The 25,487-nt window shown below is 43.2% G+C and overlaps 1 long non-coding RNA gene across 1 annotated transcript in view; it reads right to left on the bottom strand.

The window, feature by feature from the left end:
* Positions 1-2,590: 2,590 nt before the first annotated feature.
* The window catches only part of LOC133247813 (uncharacterized), a 47,496-nt gene continuing 24,599 nt past the window's right edge, over positions 2,591-25,487 (bottom strand). The window contains exon 3 of the long non-coding RNA XR_009736513.1: positions 2,591-2,866. This is a non-coding gene — a long non-coding RNA (uncharacterized LOC133247813). The remainder of the gene's footprint in view (positions 2,867-25,487) is intronic.

Below are 25,487 nucleotides of genomic sequence, written 5' to 3'. Positions count from 1 at the left end.
TTGCTTTCTCTTTGGACTTCACCCCGGGGGTGGGGAAGGGCACTGGCTAAGCGCATCCCAGGTCCAGAGAGAAGTGTGCCTCCCCACCCACTTACCACAGTCTCACTCTCTGCTCCTTCCCTACCAACTTCTTGCCTTCCTTTCCTTTCTGACCACCTCCACCCATCCTTCATCATGAAGAAACCTGCCCAGAAGGAAATCAAACTACTGAGCATCCACTTATAGTAGCAACCAAGGCATTCATTTACTGGACCATTATGTGATCATCACAAAACCTGAATAGACAAGGGATAGTCAAGTGATGGTCACATATATTTAATGATTGATTTGGCATTGATCCTTGGCTTGGGAATATCCCTTGGAGAAGGGAATGGCTATCCAGTCCAGTATTCCTGCCTGATGAATTCCATGGAATGAGGAGCCTGGCGGGCTACAATCCACGGGTTTGCAAAAGAGACAGACATGATGGAGCAACTAACACTTTCACTACTTTTACTTTTTTGGCACAGCTACCAACCAAACAGAATGAAATGGAAGCTGCACTGGAGCCCAGGATGAGAGGCACTCACCATGCTAGGCATTACCTCCTAGTTGCTGGAGTGTGGAACTTTCATCAACTGGAACAGAATTATTTCAATGTTTAGACAACAAGGACTGTTGAATCTTGGTCCTGAGCTATCACCATATCACAGATAAAAATGGGTCCACAGAGGTTTTAAATACTTTACCCCCAAACCACAAATTGATTATAGGCTTGGGACCCAGTGACTCAACTGGAGGGTCTTTTCCACCCACCTTGCTGGCCCTCTGCCCTCTTTCCTTTGTCATTTTGTGTGTGTGTGTGTGTGTGTGTGTGTGTGTGTATATATATGTGTATATATATATATATTTCATATATATGATACGTGAAAGTTGTTCAGTCATGTCCGACTCTGTGGCTCCATGGATCATACAGTCCATAAAATGCTCCAGGCCAGAATACTGGAGTGGGTAGTCGTTCCCTTCTATAGGGGATCTTCTCAACCCAGGGCTAGAACCCAGGGATCAAACCCAGGGATTGAACCCAGGTCTCCCACATTTACCAGCTTCAGTTCAGTCAGTTCAGTTCAGTCGCTCAGTCGTGTCCGACTCTTTGCGACCCCATGAATCACAGCACACCAGGCCTCCCTGTCCATCACCAACTCCCGGAGTTCACTCAGACTTACGTCCATTGAGTCAGTGATGCCATCCAGCCATCTCATCCTCTGTCGTCCCCTTCTCCTCCTGCCCCAATCCCTCCCAGCATCAGAGTCTTTTACAATGAGTCAACTCTTCGCATGAGGCGGCCAAAGTACTGGAGTTTCAGCTTTAGCATCATTCCTTCCAAAGAAATCCCAGGGCTGATCTCCACCAGCTTAGAGATGAAAATATGCAGTGTTCTGGAGAGGACATGCAAGGGCACCAGAAGACTCTCTCCCAGGGAACTTCTCAAGTTGCATTTATTAATCTCTGCTGTTCCCATGAAAAGTCTTCTCAGTAGTGGCAAAATGGGAGGGGAGGGAGTGAAGGAGTGAAGAAACAACTGACTGAAAAGAAAGCTTCTATTTCCTCTTTTCCCCACAAAGAGGCAAGGACCTTGTTTTATTTTGTTCCTCATGGTACCCCCTGGGGGTTAACACATGGTTGACACCCAATGCAATTTGGTTGAATGAATGAATAATAATTTCTCCCGTTTCTACAACACTTTATATTCTTGAAAAGAGCCTTTACACCTGCTCTCATTGGACCCTCAAGAAGTTCAGCAGGATTACAGGGCAAACATTGTTATTTCCATTTACAGATGAAGAAGCTAAGATGCAGAGGGCTAAGATGGTTTGCCTGCATCACAAACCAACCATATTGGGCCCTGCCAACTTCCTGGTCTGGGGCTCCTTCTCCCACAGGGCAGTGTCTCCTAAATATGAATAAAAGTTAGCATAACTGGAAACAAAACAACTTACAATTTGCAACCTACCACATACTTAGGGTGACACTGAAGGAGTAGCAGCACACAGGAGACCTGGTCTCCCTCTCCCTCTTTCTTTCCCCACGCTCACCTCAATTCACCAGATCACCAGCTCCAAGGAAGTCCCTCATTATTCCTGTACCTCAGCCATACCACCTGCATGTAGCGCTAGCTTTATATCTTTTCATTTTTAAGTGAATTCTCCCCTTAAGTAAACAACTTAAGTAAAATTACTTAAGGGAATGATTTTTGTAGCCTATATCAATTGGCTCAGGACTCCCTTTCTTACAAAGTTCAAGTATGACATTTAATAGACGGAAAAGAATAACACGACTCTAAAGAATAACATTAGTCTATCTAACTATGGACAATTCCTACTCATGAACTCCCTCTCTAGGGCCTCCAAAAGGCAAGGGGCAGTGGCCATGGCTTTTCCCTCTTTTTACCTATTACCAGTTCCTGCAGTGTGGTTTCTGGACCAGCAGTATCAGTAGAATCGGAACCTCTTATGAATGATAAAATCTTTAGTCCTAAACCTACTAGAGTCAGAGTCTCTAGAGTGAGGGGTCCAGTGATCTATTTTAAAAGGCCTCCAGGTGATCCTGGTGCACGTAAAAGGGTGATGGCTGCTAATCCATTATATCCTATTATTTTCCTGCCTGAGCCAGGAACACCTTGTATTCCCAATGGGTGCTCTGGGACTCTCTGCCCACTCAGTTCTTTAATTCTTCTTCCCTCCACATGAAAACCTACGATATAGTCTTATTAATGACATTATTAACTTACCTCCTTGGAGTAAGGGGTGGACTAGATAATCTTCTGAGATTTTTTTCAAGTCAAGAAGCTCTGATTCTTCAGGGGAGTCACAGCTAAGCAGATGGCCTTAAAGAAGAAGAGTATGAAGTTAGCTATGTGTTTATCATGCATTGTGTGCTAAGTTGCTTGGGTCGTGTCTGACCCTTTACGACCCTGTGGAGTTTAGCCTGCCAGGCTCCTCTGTCCATGGGATTTTCCTGGCAAGAGTACTGGAGTGGGTTGCCATGCCCTCCTCCAGGGGAATCTTTCTGACCCAGGGATTGAACTCATGTCTCTGCGTCTCCTCATTGGCAGGCAGGTTCTTTACCACTACTGCCACCTGGGAAGCCCTGGGTTTATCATTTGTAGCCTTTACTATGGCGAGGTACTTTCCTTCTATACATACTCTGTTAAGGGTTTTTATCATAAATGGGTATGGAATCTTGTCAAATACTTTTCTGCATCTACTGAGATGATCATATGGATTTTATTATTTTTTTGGTTAATGTGGTATATCACATTGATTGATCTGCAGATGTTGAACCATCCTTACAGCATTATTTACAATAACCAAGATATGGGCCCATCAACAGAGGAATGGATAAAGAATATATGGTGTATATATATATTACAAAGGAATCCTACTCAGACATCGTAAAAGATGAAATCTGACCATTGCAACAATATGGATGAACTTTGAGGGTATTATGATAAATAATAGATATTATTATTTGTCTTTCTATTATTATATTTGTCTTTCTCAGCTAGGGAAAGACAAATATCATGATTTCACTTATATGTAGAATATAAAAAACAAGCAAACAAAAAATAAATGAACAAACCAAATGAAAGCAAACATGTAGACAGAGAACAGAAAACAGTAGTAGTTACCAGAGGGGGAGCGACCAGAGAGAGGGCAAAATGAGTAAAGGGACTAATTGCATGGTGATGGATGGAAACTAAATTTTTAGTGGTAAGCATGCTATAGTGTCAGAGAAGGCAATGGCACCCCACTCCAGTACTCTTGCCTGGAAAATCCCTTGGATGGAGGAGCCTGGTAGGCTGAAGTCCATGGGGTCGCTAAGAGTCGGACATGACTGAGCGACTTCGCTTTGACTTTTCACTTTCATGCATTGGAGAAGGAAATGGCAACCCACTCCAGTGTTCTTGCCTAGAGAATCCCAGGGACGGGGGAGCCTGGTGGGCTGCCGTCTATGGGGTCGCACAGAGTCAGACTGAAGCTCCTTAGCAGCAGCAGCATGCTGTAGTGTACACAGAAATAAAAATATTGGGTTGTTCATTCAGGGTTTTCCATAATATCTTATAGAAAAATCTGAATGAACTTTTAGGTCAACCCAATAGAACAGTGCACAACAAGAAACTTATATAATGTTTTGAACCAGTGTTATCTCAATAAAAATTAAATTATAAAAAAAGAAGACAGAAGAGAACTTCTGCCTGGTAAGCTTCCTTTGCTACAGGCTCCAAGGCTGGAGTAAAGTGAGGACATAGGCCAGTTGCCAGCTCTTAGTTACAGCCCCAGGAGATCTTTGATGTTCTCCCCTTGCAGTCTGGGGTCCCTGTTTTCAAGAATTTATCAGAATGACCTAGACTTAGCAAACTTGCTCTATGTACCTTGGACAAAATATCCGCTGAGTCAATTCTGTGAGGAGCCTTGGATTGTCAGCCTAAAAGCCTGTTTATAGTTGACTGCCTCTGGCAAACTGCTATCAGATGCAAAAAAAAAAAAAAAAAAGTGTCATAGGTTTGGCATATACTAAATTATCCTCAGCATTTGCATTAGGTAGGTGGTCAAGCAACAGCAGGTAGCAAATACAAGAGGAAGAATCTAGTCCCTGCCCCACTTCTCCTTTACCACCCCCTCCCTTCTTTCCCAGATTCCCACCATGAAAAGACAACCTAAAGGACTCAAAAGAAGGATGACTTCTCCACACCTGGATATTCTCACACAGTTAAGAAAGAAAGAACCCAATCTCTGTTCAGTTCCTGGGTTCTGATATGCTTTTCCTTTCTAAGCTTCTACAACCTACTGCTCATGACTTCATTTTGCCAACCACAAAATGTAGCTAACTGCTAACCTTCGGCTTTACTTTCCTCCCTCTTCTAGGTTCTTTGAGTTATGAAAGCACAATGAGTGAATGGAGAGACGGTCGAGTAGGATAAGATAAGAATGTTAACAATCTCCATTGAAGACAACAGGCAAAGGTCCTGGAATTGGAGTCATGAGACTTGGGTCTCCAGCCAGGGCTTTGTCACTGGTGAGCTGCGAGGCTGAGGCAGGTTACTGCCCCACTGGGTGTCACTGCAAAACAAGGGGCTTGAGCAAAACAAATCTCTGGGCTGTTTTCCAACTGTTTGATACTGTGAATAGAAAGACAGAACATAATTATGTCTTATTTGGGAGCTGCATTGCCCTTGTCTGAAAACTCAAGTTTGGGGACAGCAAGTAGACTTCACTTTGTTTACCAATCTGTTCTAGCTGTGTTGATTGCCTGAAATGTGGGAAAGGGTAGCGTAAATGACTACAAGATCTTCCATGCGAGGGCAGGCAGTTACATCCCTAGTGCCTCATTTGTCTCTTTTCCTGCTCTTTCACAGCTAATAATCCTTCTGTGAAACTTTTAATTGCATCTAGGCTGCCTAAAATACAAGTACCATCAGATCATAAAGTCCCATGCCCAGTACAAAGCCTGTTACCTGACAAGTACTCAGTAGCATTTTTTGAATGAATGAATATGGGTCTGTATACTAAGGGCCTGTCTAGAGCGATAGCACAACCAAAGGAGAGGACCGCAATAGCACTGGACTCATATAGAGAGAACAGTCCTATTTCACGTGTTGTCTAAGGGTACTTGCTAACACTGGTTTTTATTTTCTCTGAGACTGAATGTCAGCTCTTAACTTGATAGAGGAGAGTACAGCAATGATGGGAAGAGGAATTTCCCTGGGATTCAGTGAACACTTCATTTGGATATTGCTTCTTTCTTGAATGCTTTCACTGAGAGTTTGAATAGGAGGCCATCAGCTTGAGAAAAGATTTAAAATGGATCCTAGCTGCTCCTTATTGCTCAGATTTTCCAACCACAGGTGAAGTTTCCCTGTGTCTTGAAGACCTCATTCTGCTCCCCTGTACTCTTCGTTTGTGTTGGAGGGGGCACATTATTATAGTTGGGTATTAAGCTTTTCGGAAGGCTGAGAGAGAAGGAGGCTTTCTTGGTAAGCCTGGCTCTGTGGCTTGGCAGTCACACAAGAAAATGACTTTATCCCCAAACCAGATGTTCAAGTTGTTTTAATAATATCTTATGAGCCCTCCTCTAAATAAAACAAAAACTCACTCTATCAGAATGTTCCCTGGGATTAGGAGGTTGATCCTTGCTATCTGGTTTTACCCACCAGAGGGTAGCACCAAGACAAATTTGTAATAAATCCCTGACAAAATTCAAATTTGGTTCAGGATGATTTACTCAGAATTCTGTGTGAAAGTATCAGTACCTGAGAACATCAAAATAAGTCCCTAAATGCCTCATAAAATTTCTAGGTAGACACAGGTCTCTATTTATTACCAGAAATAATGTTAGGACATTGAATAAATCCCCATGAACTGGGACCGGTTCACATTTTTCTTGCACAATCAGTTTACCTGGAATCTTAAAATGAGGTTTTCCAGTGTACAGGAAGTTGGCTTCCATGATTGTTATAGTTTTTCTTTAACTCAACCATTCTAAGACTTTTTGTAGGAATCACTGACTTGTCCAGACTTTTCAAATTTGCATTTAATTGTCCTGCTATCTCTTCAAGAAAATTAGAGATACCAAGGGAACATTTCATGCAAAGATGGGCTCGATAAAAGACAGAAATGGTATGGACCTAACGGAAGCAGAAGATATTAAGAAGAGATGACAAGAATACACAGAAGAACTGTACAAAAAAGAGCTTCATGACCAAGATAATCACAATGGTGTGATCACTCACCTAGAGCCAGACATCCTGGAATGTGAAGTCAAGTGGGCCTTAGAAAGTATCACTACCAACAAAGCTAGTGGAGATGATGGAATTCCAGTTGAGCTATTTCAAATCCTGAAAGATGATGCTGTGAAAGTGCTGTACTCAATATGCCAGCAAATTTGGAAAACTCAGCAGTGGTCACAGGACTGGAAAAGGTCAGTTTTCATTCCAATCCTAAAGAAAGACAATGCCAAAGAATGCTCAAACTACCACACAATTGCACTCATCTCACACGCTAGTAAAGTAATGCTCAAAATTCTCCAAACCAGGCTTCAGCAATAAGTGAATTGTGAATTTCCAGATGTTCAAGCTGGTTTTAGAAAAAGCAGAGGAAGCAGAGATCAAATTGCCAACATCTGCTGGATCATGGAAAAAGCAAGAGAGTTCCAGAAAAAACATCTATTTCTGCTTTATTGACTATGCCAAAGCCTTTGACTGTGTGGATCACAATAAACTGTGGAAAATTCTGAAAGAGATGGGAATACCAGACCACCTGACCTGCCTCTTGAGAAACCTATATGCAGGTCAGGAAGAAACAGTTAGAACTGGACATGGAACAACAGATTGGTTCCAAATAGGAAAAGGAGTATGTCAAGGCTGTATATTGTCACCCTGCTTATTTAACTTATATGCAGAGTACATCATGAGAAAAGCTGGGCTGGAAGAAGCACAAGCTGGAATCAAGATTGCTGGGAGAAATATCAATAACTTCAGAGATGCAGATAACACCACCCTTATGGCAGAAAGTAAAGAGGAACTAAAAAGCCTCTTGATGAAAGTGAAAGAGGAGAGTCAAAAAGTTGGCTTAAAGCTCAACATTCAGAAAACAAAGATCATGGCATCTGGTCCCATCACTTCATGGCAAACAGATGGGGAAACAGTGGAAACAGTGGCTGACTTTATTTTTTTGGTCAAAATCACTGCAAAATCACTGCAGATGATGATTTCAGCCATGAAATTAAAAGACACTTACTCCTTGGACGGAAAGTTATGACAAACCTAAACAGCATATTCAAAAGCAGAGGCATTATTTTGCCAACAAAGGTCCATCTAGTCAAGGCTATAGTTTTTTCATTGGTCATGTATGGATGTGAGAATTGGACTGTGTAGAAAGCTGAGTGCCAAAGAATTGATGCTTTTTAACTGTGGTGTTGGAGAAGACTCTTGAGAGTCCCTTGGCCTGCAAGGAGATCCAACTAGTCCATTCTAAAGGAGATCAGTCCTGAGTGTTCATTGGAAGGCATGATGCTAATAACCTGAAACTCCAATACTTTGGCTACCTCATGCGAAGAGTTGACTCATTGGAAAAGACCCTGATGCTGGGAGGGATCGGGGGCAGGAGAAGGGGACGACAGAGGATGAGATGGCTGGATGGCATCACCAACTTGATGGACATGAGTTTGGGTAAATTCTGGGAGTTGGTGATGGGACAGGGAGGCCTGGCGTGCTGAGATTCATGGGGTTGCAAAGAGTCGGACACGACTGAGTGACTGAACTGAACTTAACTGTCCTGCAATCATCAGTGGTGGCTTCTGACTCAGGGGCACAACCCAGAGAGTCAAAGGATGACCCACTTGATCCTTTGGTAGGATTATGGGTTTTCTTTGATTCTCAGGGACCTCTATGTTTACTTGTATATTTTCACATAGCATTCTGTGCCTATCTCCCACAGAAATATCCTAATTTTGTAATTAGACAATTCTGATTAATGTCCAGACCTCCTGTAGTAGCCCTTTATGGACAGGAATCATGTATATCTTATCACTTCAACCCCTAGAAAGACTCTGCCTCAATAAACACCTATTGAAAAATGAATAAATGATTGGATAAAATAATGAATGAAAAAATACAGCTAGAAATCAGCATTCTTTTTAGTAAGGTTCTTGAGAAGTTGTAAGTAAACTGCAGTTTTTTCTTAATTAATTACACAAATATTTGTTGAGCAATAGGCTCTAGGCACTGACAGATACGTTTCTGTCTTTAAGGAACTCACAGACTCTAGGGGGAAACAGACGAGAAATTAGACCATCACAGTTGATGCCACATGAAAAATAAGAGCAAAGGGTTTTGTGAAAATACAAAAGCAACATCTGGCTAAGTCTGGAAGAGATCAAAGATGACTTTTGAGATGGGGTGATGCCAAGTATTTAGAGTAGGTGAGGGAAAGTCAATTCAAGAAATGTCTTTAACAACAGATCTTCAACACAAGAGGTGATGTGTTTGGATTCCTCCTTGTGCAAAAACTCCCCGTAGGGTCAACAGCCAAATAGGGGACACAGTTTGCAGGGAAGTTGAGAGCAGAATCTCTGGAGGCAGACTGTCCTGGCAGGAATCCTGCTTCTACCCAACCCCTAGGCTGTGTGACCTTGAATAAGTGGCTTAAACTCTTTGTGTCTCAGTCTCTTCATTTTAGAATAATAGTATTATCAGCCTCATGGGATTGCATGAGGAATAAATGAAATGAAATATGCAAAGCTCTTAGAATAAATCTTGACACATGGAAAGACCAAATACCAGTTGTTATTATCATTGTCATCGCAGTTGAGTACTTCCCAGATGGGGCACATGCTGAGGGCATGGTTTGGCTCTCTCTTTGAAAGAGAGAAAAATGAATCAGGGAAGGATCACACTAAATAAAAAAAAAAAAGTGCATCGACCATGTCTAAATAATGACCACTGATTTTCACCCACCCGCCAATACTCCATGGGATAGTTCTGACATCACGGATTGACTGGAGAACAAAATAGAAAATCTATGCATCTAAACATATCATTTTCAAACCTGCCTCCTCAGTGCCTGGAACAGAGTGGAGAATTAAATCATCATCATCATATTTATAAATATGTGAAGACCCATCTACCTTTCCAAATTAAACACTGTTTGTCAAATCCACTAATCAAGTTATTTATTGAGCAACTTCTACAGCAGGAGACATGCATGATTCTTGCATTCTTGATTCTTGTCTGAAGAACTCAGAATCTCATGAGGCAGACAGATGTGTGAACAGAACATGAGAGTATAATAAATGTGGTGGGGACCAGAGGGATGGGACTTCCCAGGTGGTGCTAGTGGTGAAGAGCACCCCTGCTGATGCAGGAGACACAAGAGACACGAGTTAGAGCCCTGGGTCAGGAAAATCCCCTGGAGAAGGGCATGGCAACCCACTCCAGTATTCTTGCCTGGAGTATCCAATAGATAGAGGACACTGGTGGGCTACAGTCCATGGAGTTGCAAAGAGTCAGACATGACTGAGCAACTAACACTTTCACTTTCAAATATGGTGGGTACCAGAGGGATGGGGCTTCCCGAGTGGTGCTAATGGTAAAGAAGATGATGCAAGAGACACAAGAGATGTGGGTTCAAGCCCTGGGTCAGGAAGATCCCCTGGAGAAGGACATGGCAACCCACTCCAGTATTCTTGCCTGGAGAATCCCATGGACAGAGGAGCCTGGTGGGCTACAGTCCATGGGGTAGCAAAGAGCTGGACATGACTGAAGCAACTTAGCACACACCAGAGGGATGTCTGCATGAAGGGCCACTGGAGCACAAAGGAGGGGGCAATATGCCCACCTAGGAGTCAGGAAATCTCCAAGGAAGATAAGTAGGAATATGATGAGCAAAATGGGGAAGGCAAGGTCTCCCGAATTCACTGTGCTGTACTCACTAGGCAAGGAAAGCACCTTGCCACAAGGGTGCTCAATAAATAGACATAGTATCACTGAATGGGTGAATAAAGAGGCTAGCTCTTTCTACTGCCCATCCTTCTCTATCCCCTCCTCCCAGAGACATCTTCCCACATGCTCTTTTCAACCCCACGGGGAACCTCCATTACATTACTCATCCCTTTCACTGCCTGGTCTTCTACAAACCTCTCAAAAGCCTCCTCTATTATTGCTCAACAAACACAGGTGTCCTGGGTGAAGCATAGAGCATTTAAATCATGAGGAAAGCCAGACACAGTGAGCATCTCCCACTAATTTTTCACTGGAGAAATGTGAAGTGCTGAATCAGGGGAGGACAGAGTGTGCTGTGTGGTCATTGTAATAGCCATGCCATGTCCCACCTGGCCTTTTCCCTTCACCCTCCCTTCACAGAAGAGTGTCAGGTCTGCTGAGTTTCACATCTACACCCAGAAACACAAAACGCACGCCCCCGTGCCAAGAAGGCTCCTTACCTTACCCCCATGCCAAGAAGGCCCCCGTGGCTCCTTACAACCTCATCAGAAAGAAAGGAGACCCTGAAGGAATCTAGGAAAATGGGACCTCCAAACCATCCCACAGCTGCAAGCAATGTAATGCTTTACTTAGGGCCAGACACTGCATCCTGGCCAATCCATCCTTTCACTCTGCATCAGCGCCATCCCCTCCCCATCCTTTCTGCACCCAGATTTCATTCTCCGTGCTAGACAGCCAACAGTTTAAAAGGTCTTCCAAAAAAAATCACATTTCCTTCTCTTTTCATCCCCAGAGCAGGGTGTATCCAAACCACGTGGCAACTTCACTCCTCATAAATCAATTGTTTAATTGACAGAAGAGGGGATTTGTTTAGAGGCTCTCAAAACTCAAAATTTCATATGACCTATCTTCCCCAAATGCCCAGAATACCTTGATAGTCTATTGTTTTCACAGGGAGTTTGCAGCTTCCAAGGTCTGGAGAAGGGTCAAATGCCTGAACTCCAATTTTCTCCCCATTTCTCTGGTCTGAGAAGACAAGAGTATCATCTGGGATTTGTGGCCAAGCGTAATCTGTGTGGCCTCTTTGCATGAGGAGGAGATGGAATGTTTGGATGAACAGGTTTTTTTTTTTCTTATCCATAGATTGCCCACAATGCTATGCAGAGAAGTGTCCAAGTTTTGGAGTAAAACAAAACAAAACACACAAAAAACTTTCAAATATTTGAGGAAGCATTTTAGAAAGCACTGGGGGAAGAGAAAGTGGTAAGATTATAGAGGAAAAGAAATGGAGAAAGGAAGAGAACTGAAGCAGAAGGAACAGAGGAAGACAGGAAAACAATGAGAAGAGGCCTATGTCCAGAAACATCTATCTTTGAGCAGATCTTTCATTTAAATAAAATGCTAAGTTCAGAGAGGAGCTAGTGAAAACTCATGCACTGATTTCTATAGAGTCTTTTATAATATCATGGACTGATGAGGCATCTAAGAAGTGAGCTATAAGTGAAAGTAAAGTGAAGTCACTCAGTCATGTCCAACTCTTTGTGACCCCATGGACTGTAGCCTACGAGGCTCCTCTGGCCATGGGATTTTCCAGGCAAAAGTACTGGAGTGGGTTGCCATTTCCTTCTCCAGGGGATCTTCCCAACCCAGGGATCAAACCCAGGTCTCCTGCATTGCAGGTAGACGCTTTACCATCTGAGCCATCAGGAAAGCCCAGAGAGAGAGCTATGCTATGTTGTAATTAGAAAATGTGTGTTGTTTAAGTAAGTTGATAAAGCCTATGATCTCAGGCACATTCTCACTAGGCTGGCCTCAGCTGTATATCCTGTCTAGCTCAAGTTCAACCACATCTCACCACCTCCTCTGTAATCACTATGGTGCTCATCACCATAATCTTCCTCCTGGAGAACTGCAATTGCATCAGAAAGGACTGGAAAGTCCAGGGTCCCCAGTCCTGAACACACTAGAATCACCTGGGTATCTTTTAAATCTACAAAAGCCTGGACCCCACCCCAGATCTGATACATGGTTAAATGAGCATCTCTGGAGGGTGGCCTTGGGCATTTTTCAAAATGCCTTGTTTTTCAAAAAGCCTTCCAGATGATTTTTCTTTGTTTTTTTAAATCATTTTGTGTATTTCTTTTGGCTGTGCCAGGTCTTTGTTGCTGCATAGGCTTTTCTCTAGTAGTGTGGCATAATGGCTACTCTCTAGTCATGGTGCTTGGGCTTCTCATTGCGGTGGCTTCCCTTGCTGCTCCATGGGCTCTAGGACATAAGGGCTTCAGTGGTGGTGGCCCAAGGGCTCAGTAGTTGTGGTTCCCCAGCTCTAGAGCACAGGCTGAATAATAGCTGTCGAGCATGGGTCCAATTGCCCCTAGGTATGTGGGATCTTCCTGGACCAGGGATCAAACCTGTGTTTCCTGCACTGACAGGCAGTTTCTTTACTGCTAAGCCACCAGGAAAGCCCCAGATGATTCCAATGAGCCTGCCAGGGCTGAGAATCACTACTATAGGCCACACTCTGGGACACCACTTATTCATGTATTCAAAAGATAATCCTGAGTGCTTACAGGATATCAGGAACTGCATCCATGCAAAGTCTATCCAGTACTCACCAGGAAAGTTCAGGCCTAGATTCTCCAAGGGTACCATGGTGTAGTGATTGGGGTCCACAGCCAAGTCAGTAGGATGTCATGGGGCTTCATCTGGTCTCTGTCACTGAATTACATTAGGATGGTGCAACAAAAATGAAACAGCACACCCATGGTATTTTTATTGGGCTTTTCTTTCCCAAATGCACCTCGCCCATCTTTGCAACATAACAGTATAATAATTTGGGGGCAGGTGTCATCTTCCTGGTTTCATTGAGGACTTTGCTCCAGCAGTGCTGGCCTTTCAGTCCCTTGGCTGTGTACCCCAGGGCCTTTGAACTTGCTCTCCCCCTGCTTGGGAATCCTCTCTCACTTAGTCCACAGTCCAATCTAGAGAAACCTTATCTGACCACTCAGATACCCTTCCAGTTACTCTCTATTGTATCACCTTGTCTTATATTCTGTGGGCTTCCCTGGTGGCTAATACAGTAAAGAGTCTGCCTGCAGTGCAGGAGACCTGGGTTTGATCCCTGGGGTGAGAAGATCCCCCGGAGAAGGAAATGGCAACCCACTCTAGAATCCTTGTCTGGAAAATTCCACAGATGAAGGAGCCTGGCAGGCTACAGTCCATGGGGTTGCAAAGAGTCAGACACGACTGAGTGACTTCGCTTTTCTATATTCTGTACAGCACATATCACCATCTGAAACTGTGTGATTTGTTTGTTGATATATTGTCTCCTCCCCTCTCCAGTTGGATGTGAAAGAGCTTAGGACACTGCCATCCTCACTGCTAAATACCCAATACATGATTCAGTTTCTATTTTAAGGCTATTCCTCCTATTAATACAGAGAATGGACTGCAGACAGGCAATATGGAAGCAGGGATATGAGCTGTTGGAATAGTCTGGCCCACAGTAATGGCAGAAAGTGACAAGGAACTGAAGAGCCTCTTTACAAAGGTGAAAAAGGAGAGTGAAAAAGCTGGCTTAAAACTCAACATTCAGAAAACAAAGATCATGACATTCGGTCCCATCACTTCATGGCATATAGATGGGGAAAAAGTGGAAACAGTGACAGATTTTATTTTCTTGGGCTCCAAAATCACTGCAGATGGTGACTGCAGCCACAAAATTAAAAGACACCTGCTCCTTGGAAGAAAAGCTATGACAAACCTAGACAGTGTATTAAAAAGCAGAGACATCACTTTGCCGACAAAAGTCTGTGTAGTCAAAACTATGGTTTTTCCAGTAGTCATGTACAGATTTGGGAGTTGGACCATAAAGAAGGCTGAGTGCCAAATAATTGATGCTTTCAAACTGTGGTGTTGGAGAAGACTCTTGAGAGTTCCTTGGACAGCAAGGAGATCAAACCAGTCAATCCTAAAGGAAGTCAGTCCTGAATATTCATTGGAAGGACTGATGCTAAAGCTGAAGTTCCAATACTTTGGCCAACTGATGTGAAAAGACCATGATGCTGGGAAGAACTGAGGGCAAGAGGAGAAGGGGGCAACAGAGGATAAGATGGCTGGATGGCATCAGTGACTCGATAGACATGAGTCAGTGTGAGTAGGAAATGAGCAAATTCAGGGAGACAGTGAAGAACAGGGAAGACTGATGCGCTGCAGTTCATAGGGTCTCAAAGAATCAGACATGACTCAGTGACTGAACAACAGCAGTGATGGTGGTGGAGACAAAAAGAAGACAGCATATTTCAGAGACACTCAGAGATGGAACCAAAGCCTTGATCACAGGTTGGAGTACAGGACGAAAAAGAGATTACAGGTTGATTCTGAGAAGACTGCTGACAGGGAGCTGGGTGGATGGTTGCGCTGTATCTGAGATGTACATGACTGGCGGGCCTCAACTGACTCATACACACCTCTTCTGTTTCTCTGAATTACACCTACACCCCTTTAAATAGTGTCTTTGCAACAGGTACCCACTGGCATCCTACAGCCCCTTCAGATGGTTTTAAAATTAACTTTTTTCTCACGTACATTTACATGGTTCAAAAACCTAAATGATGTCTTATAGAATAAGGCATACATTGAGAGGTCTAGCTCCTACCCTGTCTCTAACTACAGTTATCCACTCATCTCATCATTTTTAGATATCCGATTATATCAGCTTTTCTGTGCAACAAACTTATTGGCTTAAAGCAACAATTTAGCTTGTGATTCTGTTGTGAACTAAACAGTTTTTTGGGGGCTTGGTGACCTTGGTGGACCTGAGTACCCTCCGTGCTTCTGGGGTCATGGTGGAAAGTGGTGATCTAGGCTAGTGTGGTCATACTGTATTCGCTTAGGTGAATTGCAACTACATGTCTTAGAATTCCCTTCCCTGTATAATTCTTTTTTTTTTAATTTTATTTTTTTTCTAATTTTATTTTATTTTTAAACTTTACATAATTGTATTAGTTTTGCCAAATATCAAAATGAATCCGCCACAGGTATACATGTGTTCCCCATCCTGAACCCTCCTCCCTCCTCCCTCCCCATACCATCCCTCTGGGTCGTCCCAGTGACAACACAGGATATTTGCAAGATATTTGGGGGTGGAAGTGAAGTGGGAGTCATTATGCTTGGAACACTGGTACAGAGCCTGAGGGACCAATTAGCCCACGTGCTTTGTCACAGATCCACAGGCTCAGCCTTCTGCTATGAGGCAGCAGCAAGACCCACAGCTCCTACAGCTTCCATGGATCCCCTCCTTCTGCCTCCCTGAGGCCTGGGCCAGGCACACGCATGGCTCCACAGCAAAGGGAGTAGATGGAATGGAAGACAGACACGGCTTCCAGGTTGGCCTCCATCTCTCTTGCTTTGGGTTCACTTTTTCTTTTGAATAATCTACGCTGCTGACCTTGGATGACTTTCAGGAATAGCATCAGATAGAAAAGCAGCAGGATTCGATAGTGTTTATTAGCTCTTCTTTGTGGTCTTTGACTAATGACTTCCAGTTTTACAACATTTAAACCCTACAGTAAGTCTCTCATTCTATGCCACTCTGCAGTTGACATGTTGCTAGCTAGTTTAGGGGTTGGGATATGAGGTAGGCAGCTGGGTCATATGTCTTTCACCATCCATCATGCTAGCCCAGGCTTTTTCACATAGCACTCGGTACTGCACGAGCAGCTAGAGAAGGCAGCTCCCAAATTCTGCTTGCTTCATATTGGCCAAAGGAAACTATATGGCCACGTCCAGAGACAGTGTGGAAGGCACAACTCATGGAGAGTAGATAAAGAGAAGTGTGAGCAGATAAGGCTGTTACTGCAAACAATGTGCCTTGGCAATTTTGTTGATTTCTTCTCTATCCTCTTTATGGGAACACAAGCAAACATGAACATATATTTTACTTTCCCTCTTTTCTCATGTGAAAGACTGAATATCATATATATGCCATATATATACTTGGGATTTTGCCTTTTTAACTTAATAACAAATCTAAACAGTATCTACTTTTCTATTCTTTTATAAAACTGCACAGTATTTCTTTTCATGACTGCTATAGTTTGCTTCATCCTAACCTTGTATGTGGACACTTGTTATTTCAAAAACACTGTAAAGAATCAACTTGTACCTGTGCCATTTTATTCATGCTGCTGCCTTTTTAATTTAGAATATTTTATAGTTTCCTCCATGGATTATTTTATGGGGCTGAGATTTCTCCCTTGTCTATAGTTGTCATGTTGGTGTCATATGGTCTGGGTATCCAGTGCCTTCTTGATGCTGGACGTTGGGAAGGTCATCTATGCACTATCCTAGGGTAGCTATTCTAAAACTTTAATCTACAAAACATTCACCTGAAAGACTAAGTAAAAATTCATATTCCCAGGTCCCCGTCCTCAGATTCACTGAGAAGTTGTTTCAGAGTAAGCTTGGTATCTGTATTTTAAACAAGCATCATATTCCCAGGTCCCAGTCCCCAGATTCACTGAGAAGTTGTTCCTGAGTGAAGCTCGGTTATCTATTTTAAACAAGCACCTCAGATACTTATGAAGCAGCTGATGTGCTGCACACAGAGAAGTAGGTTTGTAAATACTGGTTACCTGGAATTACAGAATGTCAAGTGTACCAAGGGCTCACAAGAGCAAGCTACATTCTCCGGCGGGGGGGGGGGGTGGTGGGAACACACCACAATTTAAGGCAAATGTTCCTTTGTTGATTCATTCATCCTGCCTCTCTTGATGATGCCCATCCCCCATGATGTATTATGGGGTGGAAGTTGTTTTAGCGATGGGATAAGGGCACAGAATTAGAAGGTGATTGTGAAAGCTTGTTCAATTTGTAAAGAAGCCCAGCAAGAGGGCTCTGAGATGCCAAGAAGTAGCTTGAGTTCAACGGAGTCTTCTAAGACCCAAGCCAGATGGGGCTCTGTCTTTCTTGTGTTCCCCCTGCTTACAACATTATTGGCTGAACAGAGTAAATCCCAGTAGTGCCTGACAATGAGACACTAAGGAGAAAAGACCAATACAAAGTTCAGAGAGAGAAATGAGATTCAGGAAGAGGGGAGGGCCTCCATTATTCAATCGAGGGCTTTAAGATAGAGTTGGACAGGTTTTCTGTGACTGCCCGTGTGACCTGGGTCTCTTGTTTCACACTTAATCCACCATGCATTACATAATGATTATCAAAGAATAATTCCTTCCTTGTGCATTCTTAGAGAGCAATTCTCCCTGCCTCTGAAACACATCTCCCATCTTTTTCATGTGGTCAATTGATTCTTCTGTCTCTGCCTAGCAGGCTGAAAGCTCCATGAAGGCAGGACAGTGTCTGAATTTTGCTTCTACTGCTTGCCAGGCTGACTAACTGGTGTTCCAACAATGACTCAAACCAGACATTATCTAGATAGGAATATGTCATACAGTACCTGGGTAGGACAGAGCTAACTAGGTATGACCATACAGAACCAGAAACTAGTCTGTTGAAAACTTTTCTAATCATCACACACACATAAGGCTGTAAGCAAAAGATTCAGTTCTCAGAGATCCTTACTCACAACAAACTTGGAAATGCAGTTTATATAATTATAAATGTCACATGCATTTATTATTTTTCTTTTTTTTATAAATGGGAAAACAAAGGAAATAATATTTATCATTACACCTCTTTCTTGTTAAATACAAACCTGTATTGCTACTATAAATAAAGCTTATCAGTACATTTTTTTCCATTCTCTTTTCAGAAAATAAATAATATTTACCATTGTCATATGAAGAAACTATCAAAAAATATTCAATCAAAACTCAGTTAGAAAAAATATTATATCAATGTGCCAGGCAGCTAACAAAAATTTTTCTTTGTGCTATATGTGTTATTTGTCCACTTTTAAAAATCTGTGATTTGTTGTGATTTCTTTTCCTATAAGCACAATTTTATATTTTTCTTAATGAGCATCTCCCCCAAACCAAAATCTGCCTGTGGTTACGCCCCATGAACTTTCTGTACACACTTAGGTAATGAGCAGTTGTACCACTACTTTAAATTGAGAACATAGTCTCAGATTAGAAAGTTTAATGAGTCTAAGGTATCATTAACACACCCTAAAGTGACATAGGGCTGCTTCCTCTTTCTTTAGTGTGCATATAGTTCAGAAATATATATTGAGTATATTTGGAAAACTGCAATCAGATAGGGGAAGGTTGGTTGATTTCTTCTATATTTTTCTACCGTATGCATTTCTTCTCCACCCACTTCCTAGCTGGCCATCCGTTTTTGCCCCCTCGAAGGTTAGAAAGGAGTGGTGAAGAAAAGCCTTAATGGAACTGCATTGGGTGGCTTCCTGTTCTCTGGGCCTGGCAGATTCTGTCTCTATGGAGGTATTTCAATAGGTTCACAAGATGTTTTGCACTGGGTTCCTCTCCCTGCAATTCCTTTGATTCTGGCAGATGTGGACACAATATACATCTCTTTTGAGTGGTTGCTCTTCTATAGTATATGGGGTCACAAAGAGTCAGACCCAACTGAGTGACTTTCACTGAGTGGTTGCTCTTAACTCCTCCCTCACCAAAGTGCCCACCTCCAGATTCTTGCTGCTGGGATCCCCCTGTACCTCTAGGATCAGAAACAACCCATCTCTTTCTCTTGGTTACTGAATGTTTGGTCCTTAGAAAATCCTCTTGCCTCCTTTCCGCCAACATGCCCTGGGAGTACAGGCTAATCCCATTAGGGAGTTCTTTCCTTACCCAGCATGAAAATGATGGACAACCTTCATCATCTTACAGGTTCCCTGGGAAAGGGTCAGACTCTGCTCCCAGCTACACAATGCTTTCCTCCCAGTCTCTCTCTAGAGGCAAAGAAATAATAGATCACCTGCCACTCCTCCCTTTTCATAGTCTTGATCTGGCTGAGAGGTAAAAAATTCATTGACCATTCTTCAGGATCATTTCCTTTGTAAACATTCAATTGGTGGTATCTCCTTTTGGAATTTTTCCATTGACTGAATGTTGGGACCTGGTCATAACTTCAATTTCAACATCCTGTTACAGCCTGAATCGCCTTTGCTTCATTTCACGGTATACAGCTCCTTTGTCCCTTGGATCACTAAATTGACTAGTAATTAAGAAAGGCATGGATACTTTTAAAATGATATCATGTGTCCAAATTAGATCAATCTTCCTCTCACATTTGCTCATTTTTAATTTCTTTGAAAGGAATCAAATTGCACTAAAATACTTTTGGCCAATGCATGAGCCTATATAAATACAAAATTCAGTTCAGTTCAGTCACTCAGTCGTGTCCGACTTTTTGCCATCCCATGGACTGCAGCATGCCAGGCTTCCCTGTCCATCACCAACTCCTGGAGCTTACTCAAACTCATGTCCATCGAGTCAGTGATGCCATCTACCATCTCATCCTCTGTTGTCCCCTTCTCCTTCCATCATCAATCTTTCCCAGCATCAGAGTCTTTTCCAGTGAGTCAGTTTTTCGCACCAGGTGGCCAAAGTACTAGAGTTTCAGCTTCAGCACCAGTCTTTCCAATGAATATTCAGGACTGATTTCCTTTAGGATAGTCTGGTTGGATCTCCTTGCAGTCCAAGGGACTCTCAAGAGTCTTCTCATTGAGTATGTATAGAGTGTTTCTTTTGTGCAAAGCAGTCTACTGGACACACAAAAACCAACACACAACAGAGGTTATGTGAAGGGAGGTTGTTTAAATCATTCTACAACTATTTCCCACCCCAACAACCATTTTTTTTTTCCTCAAACACTTCCCTAAATCCAGAGAAGCTAAGGCCAGACTGGTAGGAATATGTTGCTAATGACACATCAATGATGCCCTTCAATGTAGGATTAAACCCTGAGTTTAATCCTGGAACTGAAAATCTATCTCCCTCATGTTCCCAAAAGAGAATTACCCTCTTAGCATCTCTTGTTCATCATCTCACAGGTGCTAGATTCCAGTGTGGTACATCCAATGTGAATGTCACCATCTCTCCCTGGCACCTGAACCTTCTTGATTTCCCGTGTAGACTCTCATTTTGAAATTGGTTGTATTTTTGAAAGTAGGCCTCTTAGGCTGCATGATTTGATGCAATTCTTCACAGGTCCGAATGCTAATACAAGTTGGTGACTAATTCCTAAGTCTTAGGAAAAGGAGTTTTTCTAATTTGGGGTTGCGTTTGGCAAGGATCCTTTTCAAGAGCCCTGCAAGAAGACAGAATTCCTTTTCTTGAAGTGTTAACTTCCTCAATCAAGACAGGCTCTGTTGGGAATTCGATCTCTCCCCACGGCTCTTAGCTTTAGTTGAGGGGGGAGGGGGAGGGTGGGTAAGCTGCTTTCTTGGTACCCTGGGGGAGAATAAGGAGTGACCTTAGATGTCTTTTCCCAGAGACTTCTGGGAAGAAGTTCCAGCTGCCATTTTAGTTTTCTTACAGACAGTATCTTGTGTCTTTTTTTTTTTTTTAATGCCTTCAAGGGGTAAAATCAAATATATCTTCTTTATGGCCATGCCAGGTTTTGCATTTTGCTAAGCACTAAAGGTTTTCTTAAGGTCTTAAAACACGTGTCAGGGGTTTTAATTCTATAAAAAAGAAAGAACTGGATGTTCTGAAGGCAGACCACATGGTCGCCACTTAAAAGTACAAGTTTATAGCAAATGGCTGAAACTTTCTAGTAACACTGAAATGATTTTGTATAAATGTACTGTTTTCAAATATTTTTCAGGATTCATTTGGGAATGATTAAGCTAATATTACATCTTTTCAGTGTTATGAAAAAGATGACTTTCAATCAGAGCTCTCTTTAGTGATTTCATCGAATCACTAAAGATACAGAACCAACCTGGTCCTCTTCTCCCCCTGGTATGTGAAGAGAATGAGATTTTGTTATTAGGGCACCTCAGGACACTCTGGGTGTCTGCTATGTATCCAAAAGAATGAAGAACATGCATCCTCTGGAACTCCCTGGGGAGTTTAGAACTGACTTTTAGTTACAGCAGGGTATTGCTATCCGGAGAATGAAATGGCATCCCACTCCAGTACTCTTGCCTGGAAAATCCCATGGATGGAGGAGCCTGGAGGGCTGCAGTCCATGGGGTCACTAAGAGTCGGACACGACTGAGCGACTTCACTTTCACTTTTCACTTACATGCATTGGAAAAGGAAATGGCAACCCACTCCAGTGTTCTTGCCTGGAGAATCCCAGGGACAGGGGAGCCTGTTGGGCTGCCGTCTATGGGGTCGCACAGAGTCAGACATGACTGATGTGACTTAGCATATAGCATAGCATAGCACAGTATCATGCCCATGACAACCTTGGAACTCTCAGAAGGCATGCCACCAATTTGCTCTGCAGTCCCAGCAAGGATATGCTTCATTGCATTATACAAATATACAAATGAAATGAAAAGGACTGGTTAGAACCATCTGGGAATAGGTCAAGAGAGGAATCTGAACATTGTCGCCAGCCAACAGCTGAATGGGTGTTGTGAGGACAGTGTGCCTATTGGGGGGACCCCTGCATGCATTTGGACAATCTTATGCTGACAGGGAAGTCTCCTGAATGTTTTATGTATTGGTTACATTCCCATGAATGCTAGCCTGAAGTCACTGATACATGACAGAGAGAGACACAGCTTACCCAAGGTAAGATCCAAGACAGGAAAAAGCAAAGCAAATTCAGATAAAAGATAATTTGCAAATTTCACCCACATTGGAGAGGGCAATCTGCTTTACTCGGTCTACCAATTTAAATGTTAGTCCTATTCAAAAACACCCTCAAAGAAATACCTAGAAGGATGTTTGACTGAATATCTGGGCATCCTGTGGCCCGATCAAGTGAAATCATCACAGCTGCACCCTTTGTCAACTCGGCATCCACATGCATCTCCTTAAACCATACAATCTCCAAATGAAATCAGTAACAAAATCATAATTCCACCCAATGTAACTATCCTGCATTCAACCTAAAATGCACTAATCCCCTCCCTCGAAGAGGAGATCAAAATCCTTGGGTCATGTTTATTCTTCCCCTTGATAGCTCATAACTAAAATACTATCACTTAGGTTAACAACACTTAAAACACTATGATATAAAGTCTATGCATCTTATACTAATGATAAGGAGATAAGAGAGCGAAGAAAACAAATTCACTCACACATAACTATAACAAAATAAAGAGTAAATACGCATGACAATTTCAGCCCTTAGTTTTTTAACTGGTCATGTGGTTGTAACTGGTATTTATAACTACCTTTATCCCGTACCCATATCATATTCCCTTTACTTTCAGCACCAATTTCAGCTGGTGGGATGATCTAAACTTATTGCTAGAGGGTCTGAGCCATTACTAGTCCTACTTGGATTGAGTTGTCCTGGTTTTCCACTGACCTATTCATAGGGCACGGTAATACTAAGAGATGGCCTGAGGGATCTCTGAAATTCCAAGCATACTCTTCCTTACCTGCATTGTGGAATACTAGTCCAATGTCCTCTTGGTGGTCAGGATTATTTCCCAAATCAGCTGAGCAACTCTCTTCTTTGCCTGTTGATTCGGAGGCATTGGGCAGCAGTCTTAACTTCCAGTTCAGTGAATCTTTGTTGCATCTCTTAGTGAAAGCCTTCCTCTTTTTGGAGTTAAGACCTCTAGACCAGCAGAGCATAAGGATGTAGGAATAGGAAGCAAAAATGTAGCTAGTGGATCACTAGGGGTGCTGCCACTGCCATTCCCACCACTTATTCCACCTGTGGATCCTGGATCTCAGACAAACAGCGCATATATTGGCTGCTGATTCACAGCATGTATAGCCTTTCCCTGGCCCTGCCACATATTGCCACACAGCCGACACCATAACTGAGTCTTCAAAAGACCATTTCAACATTCAAGCCAGTTGTTCCAGACTAGCGGGGAACATGGTAACACCAGTAAGCAGGGGCCCACTGCTGCACTTCTTTGGCTGTGAAGTGAGATCCTTGATCAGAAGCCCTGCTGTGTGGGACAGCATGATGGTGGGGAGGCATTCTGTAAGTCCACAGATGGTAGTTTTACGAGAAGCACTGCACACAGGGAAGGCAAATTTGTATCCAGAGTAAATGTCTATTCCAGTAAGTACAAAATGCTGCCCCTTCCATAACAGAAAAGGTCCAATGTAATCAACCTGCAGCTGACCAGACAGCTGGCTGATCACCCTGGTGAATGGCGCCATAGCCAGGACTCAGTGTTGGCAGATGGGCACTCAGTAGCAGCTGTGGCCAGGCTGGCCTTGGTGAATCCATGTTGCTGAGCCCTCACATACCCTCCATCTGTGCCACCAGAGCCCCTTTGTTCATGAGCTTATTGGGCGATGACAGGCTATTTGGGAAAACAGACTAGTAGCCATTGAATGAGTATTTCTATCCACCTGATGATTAAAATCCTCCTCTGCTGAGGTCATCCTTTGGTGAGCATTCACCCTAGGCTAGGAAACAAATTTCTTCAGGTTTTGTGTTTTGCCCATTCAGAGAGGTCTCTCCACAGACCTCATCCCCAAATTTCCTCATCAGTAATTTCCCCATTGAATTCTTTCCAGTCCTTTACCATCCAGTCAAACCACTGGCCACAGCCTATATGTCAGTATTTAATTGTCTGCCTGGCCATTTCTCCTTCCAAGCAGAGGGACCAACCAGGTGCGCTGCTCAGAGTTCCTCCACCAGTAAGATTCCTCTTTACCATTGTCCTTCAGAGAGATTTCAGGAAGGGACTGGAGTGCTGCAGCTGTCCACTTTGGGGTGGTAACTGCATACCGTGCAGAACCTTCTGTGGACCAGGCCTGAGTCTTGTCAGCTGATGGTAGGGAACTCCTACGAGACAGGACAGCAGGAGTGGGGACTGCGGGAACATATGCCACTTCCTCATGTAACTTAGTTGTGCCATCAGGGACCGCTTGGACTTGATCATGTAGGTACCACTTCCATCTGATGATAAAGTGCTTTCAAGCATACTCAGCTCTATACCTCAGTGGGTCAGATAACACTTAGTTCATGGTGGGCAGCTCATGTCATATGGTAACTTGGTGAGCCATGGTTGACTGTTCAGTCTCTACTAAGGTAGGAGGTCAAGAGCTGTTCCCCAGAAGGAAAGCAGTTATCTGACCACAGAGAATAGCCACGTTGTGTTGTGATGCACTTGTAGAGGCCTGCGTGCATGTGTGTGTCTAAGACACTTAAGTTGTGTTCAACTCTTTGCAACCCCATGGACTGTAGCCTGCCAGGCTCCTCTTGTCCATGGGATTCTCCAGGCAAAGATACTGGAGTGGGTTGCCATGCCCTCCTCCAGGGGATCTTTCGAACTCAGGGATCGAACCTGTGTCTCTTACATCTCCCACATTGGCAGGTGAGTTCTTTACCACTAGTGCTACCTAGGAAGAGGGCTCTAAACAGCATCCCTGTCTGGCACTGACACTTCAAGCACCACTGGATCTGTTGGTTCAAATGGTCTGAATGATAGAGTAGCTTTCTAACCACCTGGACCCATTGCTGAGCCTTCTCTTGTTTGGGCCCCACTCAAAACAAGCAACTTTTCAATTCACTCAACCATGGGGCTGGAGGAATACGTTGCCTCCAAAATCTAAAAAGGCCTTCTAGGCATTGTGCGTCTTTCTTGGTTGTGGGAGGGGCCACATGGCAACTTATCTTTCACCTTGACATGCTTCATACAACCGGATCCCTAGGAGTTTCACAGAGATAGAAAGCCCCTGAATTTTAGTTTGATTTATTTACCATCCTCTGACATATACATTTCTTACTAATAAGTCTGCAGTAGTTGCTACTTCTTGTCTGCCAAGTCCAATCAGCATAATGTCATCCAGGTAATGATACCTTGTGGAAGGAAAAGGCAAACTACATAAAACACAGAGCTGGGGAGCCGCTGAAGCCCTGACGTAGGACAGTGAAGGTGTGCTGTGGGGCTTATCAGCTGAAAGCACACTGATTCTGGGATTCT

The sequence above is a fragment of the Bos javanicus genome, chromosome 5, assembly GCF_032452875.1.
Source record: "Bos javanicus breed banteng chromosome 5, ARS-OSU_banteng_1.0, whole genome shotgun sequence".
Taxonomy (NCBI): domain Eukaryota; kingdom Metazoa; phylum Chordata; class Mammalia; order Artiodactyla; family Bovidae; genus Bos; species Bos javanicus.
This window is presented reverse-complemented; position numbering and strand designations above follow the sequence as displayed.